This window comes from Arvicanthis niloticus, chromosome 18, assembly GCF_011762505.2.
Source record: "Arvicanthis niloticus isolate mArvNil1 chromosome 18, mArvNil1.pat.X, whole genome shotgun sequence".
Classification (NCBI taxonomy): domain Eukaryota; kingdom Metazoa; phylum Chordata; class Mammalia; order Rodentia; family Muridae; genus Arvicanthis; species Arvicanthis niloticus.
The window spans coordinates 51,291,399-51,302,501 of NC_047675.1; positions in this window are offsets into that span (position 1 = coordinate 51,291,399).

Genomic DNA, 11,103 nt, shown 5'->3' on the forward strand with positions numbered 1-11,103 from the left:
AAGCTGGGGTGCGTCTCCAGCCATAATGCTAGGGCGGGGATCACTGGTACCCCAGGGAGAATAGCTCGGTGAGTTCTGGAGGGGAGTCCAGGAGTACAAAACAGAGGACTGGATGGGGTTTGTGCCCTGGGTGCAGGGCAAAGGGCTGGGGATACAGGGAGGATCCAGACTTATGGAAAACCCACTCATGTATGAAAAGTACCAAGAGGAAGCATCTGGGCATGTGGGTTAGTTCCCATGGTATCAGGCCATGCGTGTGATAGACTCATGTCAGGAAACAGGGCAGCAGGTTAGGGAAGCATTCACCTGGAACCCCCTCTCTCCAGGCTGCCAAGATGGCTGTCTCAGAAGCCTCAGTGGATCCCCTTTAGAAGCAGTCTGCTTGCAGCCTTTCTCTTATTCATCCCGAGTGTTTGTCCTTTGTCTCCCCACCGCGAGTGTGTTCCGTGAGCATCATTTACAGTTCCCTGTCATGGACGTAGCCTTTGCCTCTAATTCAGAAATGTGTCTGAGCCCATGTGGATTAGAACCTGCTGTCACTGCATCTTCCCACCCCCGCCCCCAACACACACAGTGTTCCATCTTTATCCAAAGACAGACGTCTGTAAAAACTACTGCTCTAAATCAGACCAGTGGCAAAAGTAGGAGCCTATTGTTGTTGGTTTATTTTTGTTTCACAAGTATTTGCTTCCTTGTCTTATTGCCCTCAATCTCATGACATTCATCAGTTTTTTTCCTTCAAATACACAATCCAAAACTTCTCTCCCTTCCTTCCTTCCTTCCTTCCTTCTTTCCTTCCTTCCTTCCTTCCTTCCTCCCTTCCTTCCTTCCTTTCTTCCTTCTTTAATGAAACAACCATCCTGATTTAGGGTAACGATTTTTTTATTTGGTCCATGTGAGTAGATGCTGCTTTGCTTTAACTCATGTGCAATGAGGCACAGCAAAAAAAAAAAAAAAAAGAAAAGAAAAAGCTGTCAAGGTCACTCAGTTATTAGGGGAAGGTTTGTATTGTGAATAAGAGAAAGAACATTATCCAGAGGTATCTGGACCAATCCAGAACACAGAGAAAGAGAAACAGACCAGATATGGGGCTACTGAAATAGGAGAGGTAGTGGGGATACTGAGATAGCAAGAGCAGGAGAGAGGGGGAGGGGAGGGGAGAGGAGAGGGAAGGGAAGGGAAGGAGGAGGGAGAGTGGAAGAGGAAGGAGAGTGGAAGAGGAGGGAGAGAGAGAGAGAGAGTAGCAAGAGTATACAGAGAGGGTAAGAGGGTAACAAGAGGTAGAGAGTATGGTGTAGACAAACCATGTGAATCATAAGGAGAATGAGTTACTGGGGGAGTGGAGGGCCAGGGGCTGGCATGGACTTTTAAATGTATAACAGGTACATTACGCTGAGAGAGCCTGGAGACCAGCCTGGGCTTTGATGTGCTGAAAGGCTCCACACCACAAGTATATGTCAACAGAGACCCATATGCCCCTTCTGTCAGTAAGCACATTTCTGGGGCATTTTCTTGATCAATGGTTGCTGCAGGGGGCCCAGCCCATTGTGGGTGGTGCTTTCCCTGGGCTGGTGGTCCTGGGTTCTCTAAGAAAGCAGGCTGAGCAAGCGATGAGGAGCAAGCCAGTAAGCGGCACCCTCCATGGCCTCTGCATCAGCTCCCACCTCCAGGATCCTGGTTTGAGCTCCTGCCATGGCTTCTCCCACTGAAGGAGTGTGACTTGGAGAAAGTCTCTTCCTCCTCTACCTGTTTTTTGGTTAGAATTATATCACAGGATATCACAGATGCTAAACTAGAACACTACCTTTGAGTTGTGACCAAAACACTCCTTACTCCATTAAGTTGCTTATGCCGTATTATATAATCACAGCTACAGTCTGATGGAGGGGATTTCACAACTGGGGTTCCCCGATGACTCTCGTTTGTGTCAAGTTGGCAAAACACCAAGCAGCACAGGTAGTCCATCATGGTACGTAAGTCAAGGAAGCAGGTACCTGAAGCCGGTCCCCTCACAAACACAGACAGGAAGCAGACAATGATGAATGTATCTGCTGCTGAGCATCCTTTCACTGTCTTATATTAATTCAGGATTCCAGCCAGGGAATGGCACCGCCCACAGTGGACAGGACTTCCCACCTAGATTAACACAACCAAAATAATCTCCCACAGGCAAGCCTGGAAGCTCATCTCCTAGGTGATTCTAGAATCTGTCAAGCTGATAATCGATACTATCCATCACGGTGGGGGTCATAAAACAGTTACACTGGCGTAGAAAGATGGCTCAGTGGTTAGGAACACTGGCTGCTTTCCCAAAGGACCTGGGTTCTCTACATGGCACTCACAGCCCACAGGGGGCCTGATGCGTTTTTCTGGCCTCCGTGGGCACCAGGCAGGCACATGGTACACAGACATATATGCAGACAAGCACCCACACATATAAAATAAGCTATTTTAAAAGTTTCACAGTCATCTAATAATAAGCTTCCAAATACAGAAGACAAACATTACAGAGCAAAAAATAGAAAGTTATGAAGTCACAGTGATTTTTAAAATATTTCCACGCGTCTCTCACAGAAACAGATGAAATGTACGATGACCCATAAAGATCCAGAAAAAAACAAAACACCGAGGGATGTGGAAAATCTAGGGATTTTTAAGACGTGAAAGTAGAGATGGAATTATTTGGGAGGAGGAAAGGACCCCGTGGGGGCTATAAGAGGGAGAGATGGGAAGAACAGGAACCAAACACACGATGTAGATGTATTAAAACACTGAAAGGAAACCATTGCTCTATAACGTCAATTATACTGATGATCACTTCTAGAGGTGGTGAGGGGCCGGCAAGACACCCATTGTGTAATGGTGCCTGTTGACAAGCCTGCCGACCTGAGTTCAGTCCCCCGGGCCAACTTGGGAGAGAGAAACAACCCTGGTAAGTTGTCCTCTGGCCTTTACCTGTGTGCCTACAAGAAGCAAGTAAAATGTCCTGTGTTGGTTGTACCAAACCAAGAGAGAGATACTGTGTTGTTGTTGTTTGTATAGTTCAGAAACGGTTCAATGTTGGTGGTGTTCAGAGATGAAATGAACAATTTTATGTTATTCATGAGCAGTTGTAAGATTGCATTTGTGTTTTTCCCTTTGTGGATTTTGCGGTCTTATCCTATGTTATTGGGCTTCTAAGTGTTTCTAAGACTGACACTTGTTGCACCCATTCACAAGCCCCGAACAACCACCAAGGCGCAGACTCCAATGAAAGGTCTTTATTTACAAGCTGAAGCTTAGGCTACACTGCAGTCTCTGATGCAGCAGAACAGGAAGGTGGAGCCCTGAGCCCAGTTTCAGGCAAGCATTGAAAGAGGCAAGAAACAGGTAACTGGCCTGTTACACATTTGATTGGAGAGCTATTATGGCCTTTAACATAATTGGCTGGTGCTGGGAACCAAACCATAAACTTAACTTCTGCTTTCCTCCTGATTGGTGGTTGTTGGGATAGTAAAGTGTCAGGAGCAGGCTTGGAACCTGGAGGTGCAGATTTGTTGAGGAATAACCTGGAAACTGGTGCTAGGTACCAGGCTGTTAGTTAACTCAAGTTCAACCTTAGGTCAGGTTCTCTAAGAAGGAGTCTGAACCCAAAAGATCGGGTCTCTCACACTATGCTGGGCCTTGTGGCACACACCTGTAATCCTAGCCCTTGTGAGGTAGAGGCAGGAAGATGTGGAGTTCAAAGCTAGCCTCAGCTACACGGTGCTCTTAAGACCAGCCTGGGCTACATAAGATCCTGTTTTGTTTTGTCTTTTAATTAAGAGAGTAGGTAGTTTCTGTAGTGTGTGTCCATCTTCATACCAGTAACAGAATGAATGAGCAAATAACCGATAAATAAATCACTCAAAATAAAATCAAGACAAGAAGTGCAAAAAATAACCCACCATCTATAGGAAGGATGCTTTGACTAGTTGAGTAAAAAAAACGTATTTCCGTCGGAAGGTTTGGACAGTTCCCATGTTGCCTGACTGGCTCATGGCTATGCGGCCAAGGACTCAAATCACCATAGGCTTCATTGTACTGTGGCCCTGCAGGCTGGACTAAAGCTTTGATTTACAGCCCAGTAGGACTGTGAGTCATTAGTCTATGGCTCCTGCAGGATGGCATTGGACCAAGGTAATTAACCATGTTTATCAGGGGCATGCTGGGGTGCAGCTGGGGAAGGAGCACGGAGGCCGGGTGACAAACGGTTTTGAGCGTTTTGGATCTCGGCTCTCACCCTAATGTGATTCTCCTAGCAAACGTGTGAATCTACTCCAACCATTTCCAGAAGTTTCTTTCTGATTCTCGTACCAGCAAGGTGAAGATTCTCCAGTGAGATGGCATATATATATATATATATATCTTCTCCAGGAATTTCTTCAAAGATTACACGTATTCTTTTTGATTGAGCCAGGAAGCCGTGGAGAAACGAGGAGCAGATGTTGGCTGCTGATTGCTGGTTAGTTCCATTTCCAGCAGCTGGCAACCTCCACTCACTTTCGCTTAGGCTATATTTACCTACAAAGCTTAAAAAAGGCAATGTGAAGCAGGCCCAAACATCTGGATATTAAGTAAATTGGCCAGATGTTCTGGTGATTTATAAATAAAGGCTGAAGTGGAGGGGGCCAGACATGAAAGAGTAAGAAAGTGAACAGGAACAGAATTCATAAAGTAGCTGCCCGCTCCTGCCCTCCACCTCCTCGGCCTCCGTGGGAGACTGTGTGAGTCACTATTGAGAACACGGAATTAACGGGATAATACAATTTGGGATTCATCCCTGAGCAAGGAGGAGTGACCTTCAGTGGAGGGAAAGGAAATAAAAGTTTCCTCAAACTATTTTTATATTTTGTATCTAGAAGTTATTTTTTTCAATTGCTCATCATTTTTGAATTACCTCTGTATAGTTTCTCAGGAGTCCAGCCAAGGTACTGATTCTCTCAGAGATCCAGAAGCTTTGCCAAACTATGGCTGGCTCTCTTTCCCAGGCTGGAGTTACTGACGACAATTGCAGGCATGGCCTTCTCGTGGGGTTGTTTTTCTTTTTAAAGGTGAAACCCATCTGTGTTCTGCTCCTCCTCTTATTTCTCAGGGTGATCCCACCCCACCCCACCCCCCTGGCTTACACAAATTACTTCTCTTGTAGCTAGCTCAAGGGATAAAACATTGATTTTTGCTCACAGTTCAAGGGGCTACATGCAGCTCCTGTGATGATGGAGTGTGAGGTCCCTGGTCACCTATTGTTGGAATTTAGAACCAGGCCACCAAACCCAACCATCAACACCCCCAGTGGCCCACTCCCTCCGTGAGGTTTTATCTCCCCAAGGCCTGCAACCTCCCAAGAGAGGCTGAGGGAACCAAGTGTTCACACACGAGTCATTTTGGAAATGTTTACAGGAATTCTGATTTTTTTTTTTAACTTCTGAATTTCTAATTTAGGGCACCCTTAATACCTCAAGCTTGAGCTTCTATCTCTGAGAGCCAGAACAATGACAGCAGAAAGGTCTCTTTTGTAATATCCTGCTCGAAATCTAGCAAGATTCTGAGGTGACTCTCCTGAAAATCTCACTTGGTGGGTCCTCCAGGGCCTCTCTCAAAGCACATTTTCTCCCATCTACCACCAGTGCTTTGGGGTGGGGCGAGTCAGATGGGTGTGCCTACATTTTAGCCAAGACCTATACAAGGTTGATTTCAAATTCTGATTGTCATTTGAATGGAGTAAATAAGATTAAGAAACAGGACCAGAATGGGTGATTACTGTCTCAATCAGGATCTGGATTCCTGGACAGAACACTATGACCAAGAAGAAGGTTTGGGAGGAAAGGGTTTATTCAGCTTACACTTCCACATTGCTGTTCATCACCAAAGGAAGTCAGGACAGGAAGTCACACAGGGTAGGAACTTGGAGGCAGGGGCTGATGCAGAGGCCACAGAGGAGTGCTGCTTACTGGATTGTTTCTCCTGGCTTGCTCAGCCTGCTTTCTTATAGAACACAGGTCCACCAGCCCAGGGATGGCACCACCCACAATGAGCCTTCCTCTCTTGATCACTAATTGAGAAAATGCCTTACAGCTGAATCTCATGAAGGCATTTCCTCAAGGGAGGCTCCTTTCTCTGTGATGACTCCAGCTTGTGTCAAGTTGACACACAAAACCAGCCAGTACGATTATGTAGCATAAACATGAACGTAGCATGTCGAAATGGAAAACATTCAACGTTAAATCTCCTTTAGTCTTTGAACCAACATCCACCAAGTTCTCTACATGACCAGACATGACTCTAGGTGCTGGGGACAGGGACCTAATGCCTGCTCTGCTCCAGCTCACCTTCCGGCAGCTGAATGTCTTGGTTTCATTTTCCTGAAGAAAGCAATGTGAGGGAGGAAGGGTGTATTCAATTCACAGTTCTGAGTTCTAGTCCGTTGTCATGAGGCAGTCAAAACCGTGGGCCCTTGAAGCAGTTGGTCACTTCGCATCCACAGTTAAGAACTTAAGGCAATGACTTAATGCAGTATTCTAACACTGCTCATTTTTTTCACTCGTGTACAATCCAAGATCCAGTCCCAGGAAATGGATAGATCTTCTCACCTTAGTTTATGTAACCAGGACAGTCGACATGCCCACAGACCAACCCCCACCAAACCTTCCTCTCCAGGTGATGCTAGAGCAGAGGTTCTCAACCTCTGGGTCCCGACCCCATTTGGGGTCCACTGTCTCCTTCATGGGGGCCCTCTATGACCGTTGTAAAATATAGATATTTACATTGTGATTCATAACAGTAGCAACGTTACAGTTATGAAGTATCAAGGAAAATAATCTTATGGTCAGGGATATCACATCATGAGGAACTAGACTGAAGGGAAACAGCATCAGGAAGGTTGAGAACCACTGCTGTAGATTTTGTCAAAATGACAGCCAAATCATCACAGAGAAGCAGATAACTAAGCTATAAATACATAAAGGATAGCCAGTGAACAAGGTAGTTCAGATTGTATTCCTTTTCCTCAGAAAGGCAACAATCAGCTGCACCACAGAGGGAAAATCAACAGAATAATTCCCACCGGAGTCACAGTTCAAACAAGACCTACTCCTGGAGAAGCCCAGAGTGTGTGTGCTCAACTCTGAGTTGCAGGAGAAAATGCCCCTGAAAGAAAAATCTATTTCTATGTTGGTTAAGTCTTTGAAGAGACTGTCTCAAATTTCTGAGTTGTTCTTTGAAGTAAAGAAGTAATTAGTTGGAAAGAAGTTAATCGCACATGTAAAGATCTATCAAAATGCCAGAGCGGGTGTCCCGGGAGCAGCTGAAGGGGTCCTAAAGGACTCTGTAGGGCAGGGGTGCCTTTTCTCACAAGGCACACATTCCCACCCATATTCATCGTCCACCTCAAACACACACACACACACACACACACACACACACACACACACACACGGAAGGAAAATCCAACGCGAAGAGTGCTTTAACTCTTGTCTGAAAGTCTCTCTCCGAAAAAGGAAAGCGCATTCCTCAGGATGGATCTTCAGTCTCACCCGCTCCCTTTTACTCTACATTAGAGTATATGTTCTCCCTTTCTCTCCAGTGAGTACTGACATGGCGCCAGCATTGTTTTAAAAACGAGTGTCCACGACTGGTCCTCCATGGATAAGTCCAAGAAGCACTTGGACATCCCACTCCAGAGAGCCGTCCTCCAGGAGTCATGTGGCATTGCTGTTTTGCTTTTGTCTTTTTTTTAAGTGACTCTCACCTGAGTCATGGACTGACTTCCAGGAAATCTGGCGCCATTTATAAATGATTGGCACACTGACGCACATCAGCACACATCCAATCGGAAGCTGCGCTGCCCGTTGGGCTTACAAACACACAGCCAATCAGGAGCTGCCCTGTCTGCTGGGTTTACCAGCACACATCCAATTGGGAGCTGTCCGCTGAGCTTACCATCTAGGTCCTATTTGCTGTCACTCGGGGAACATCCCCTTTCGACTCCCACCCCCATCTCGCTCTTTTTCTATTATTTCCATCCACGTCTTCACTTTCTATTACTGGTCCCTCCCCCATGCCTGTGAGCCATTGTATTACTTGTGTGTTGTCCCTGTGATAAAATATTATGACCCGGGCAAGGAAGAGCTCACGTTGGCTTACGGTTGCAGAGGGAGAGCCCATGATATTGGGTTGGGGGATTAGATGGCTACAGGAAGCCAGGCGACTATGCCATTAACCACAAACAGCAGAGAGAGTGAGCTAATGTGGACGGAAGTTACAAACTCGCACGATCTGGCCCCACTGACATACTTCCTCCAGCCAGGCTCTGCTTCCTAAAGGTTCCACAACTTCCCCCCAAATAGTGTCACATGTCATCCACAGCTGGAAAGCGGAGAGATGAGTGCTCAGACCGCTCTCTTGTTTTATTCCGTTTAGGACGCTGACCCGTGGAATGGTACGACCGTGTTTTAGTGTAGGGCATCCCACCTCAACTACCTAATCTAGATAATCCCTCACAGACATGCATGGAGATTTGTTTCCATGGTGACTCTAAATCCTGTCAAGACAATCAATATTAACCACACACCCAACTGATTAAAATCCACAGAGCCTGCCAGCCCTCTCCTGAGACACAATTACTACAAAGTATTTGGTTTGGACAGTAGCCGACAAGACCACAGATGTTTAGCTTTGTCACAGAAACCCAAGAGGGTGCCCCAATTTCCTTGGTATCACCTGGTGACCACGAGGGGATTCACTTGAATTTCTAATACATACTCAGTGGCCTGAGCAGGAAAGTCACAGAAAGGTCTCTGAGGACAACTGTGACCACAACTTAGGACCTTAGTAGCAGCCAATACGGGGGGGGGGGGGGGTCCAAACAAGATCCAGGTGACATCACTTGCTTGTTGTTCCTCCTTATTGCTGACCCGACCTCGAAAGGGAGAGCTACAGAGGGGACTGCAACACCAGCTCCCTTGCCACGTGAGAAGATCAATTCATTTCCTAAGTCAGACTAAGGAGAGGGGTTATAGGGCACCTGCAGCGTGTGTCAGTTTGACCCAGATCTTGAAGGAAATGTCTGGTGTTTGTCTGTACTTCATCTAGGCCCCTGCAGGGGTGGGGTTGGGGGTAGGGGGCTGACGGAGGAAATACGGGAATAGAAATGAGGAGAAAAAGGAAGTTGTGAAGGCAGGGAGGGAGAAAAGAAGGCAGGCAGACTGACTGCTCAGACATGCTGCCCCTGAACAGGCCTGCTTTTCTACTGAATGTCATATTGTCACACTGGGTTTGCTAGAACTAAAACTTCTCCGGTGAGCAGCCAGCCAGCAGGGTCCATTGGTGGATGCACAAGGTGGAGAGTATCAGTTCCGTCAACCCCAGTTCGTAGAGCTAAGCAAGTTCTAATTCCTAAGAAAATGACCCTCCATTGAGACTATTACATGGTTTTCAAACAAGCACTAATTGTTACCTTGTTGAGCAGCCCTGAAAGTCTTAGGATAAGATCCTGGCAAGGTAAGTATTGTTTTGATTTTCAAGCCATAGAAAGGGCAAGGCAACTCTACCCTGATAGAAATCGAAGCTAGTTTCTGCTGCCCCAGGCATCGCTGCCTCAGTCACAGAACTGACCAGCCACTACGGGATGACCACTGCTCATCCATCTGACTCGGATGTTGGAAGCAACTAAATTAAGCCCCTGAACCTGAGACATAAAAATCAAGGCACAGAAGAGGAGCCTGGCCCATAGCTCGCTTTACTTTTATTTTAAATGTTGTATTGTGAGTGTGTGTGTGTGTGTGTGTGTGTGTGCGCGCGCGCGCGCACACACACACATGTGGACATTAGGGATTGATGTGGGTGGGGTCTTTTCCTCAGAGCTCTGCTCTACACCTGGTGTTTTGAGACAGGGTCTCTCACTGAACCAGGAGTTAACCAATTGGCTAGTCTGGCAGATCAACAAGTCATGGGATCCTGTCCTCCTCCTCTGCCTCCCCAGGCCTGGGATCACAGGCACAAACTTCTACTGAGGCCAAACCTACTCCATCTTGGGATCGGCCTCCATCTTTAAAGAAAAGAAAAAGAAGCCCGAGAACTTAACCTGCAGCAGAACCCAAGCTACAACCGAGAACCAGGAAGGACCCCAGGGCTTGGCCTTGGCCAGAGTTACTCCCTAGCTACTTCTTAGCAAGAGTTAATCAAAGATTAGTCTGATTGTTTCAGATGTCCTTTCAGATCATTTGTGATTGTATTATGGTCTTGCTTTAGAGCACCCACCTGTTAGCTTATACGTGCTCTAGTTGATGCTTGCCAGGCAGTACACCCCCTCCCTCACCTCCTCCCTAGCTTCCATTTTCCTATAAAACCTTGTCCTGCTGAGGGTTGGAGGCGACTCCACCTTCCCTTCCTATCCTGCTGTGTTGGGCTGGAGGAGAGCCTAGCCTGAGCTTGTAATAATGCTATTACATCATCGGAGATGGTTCCTTGGTGGTCTTTTGGTGTTCACGAATGCTTCCTGGCACAACATGAGCAGAACACGTGTGTGCTATAGCACATGTGGGATGATCATAGAAAAGCCTCAGATGTTGGCACTAGCCCTCCACCTTGGTTCAGAGAGTGTCTCTTATTTACTGCCATGCACACCGAGCTCCCTGGTCCAGAAGCTTCCAGGGGCTCTCTTGCTTCCACCTCTCATTTTGTCCTAGAAGCATGGGGATGCTACCATGTCAGGTTTTATAAGGATTCTGGGAATCCCAACTTGGTTATCAAGCCTACACTGCAAGCACACTCAGCCCATGCCTGGCCGTTTAATGTGCATCCTTGGGATATGAATACAGGCCTTCCTCCTTATGATACACGCACTTTATCCACTGAAACCTCTCCTCAGGTCCCCATAGAGCAATCTACCCAAAGGCATGTTCTTTCTCCTATGTTCTCACTTTCTGTCCCAGGTCTCTAGGTGAGTCATTCCAGTTTTCTGTGACAGTTGGAGTCCCACTTACCCTAGAAGCTATATGACTGTGTACTGGCTGGTTTTGTGTGTCAACCTCACACAAACTGGAGTTATCACAGAGAAAGGAGCCTCCTTGAGGAAATGCCTTCATG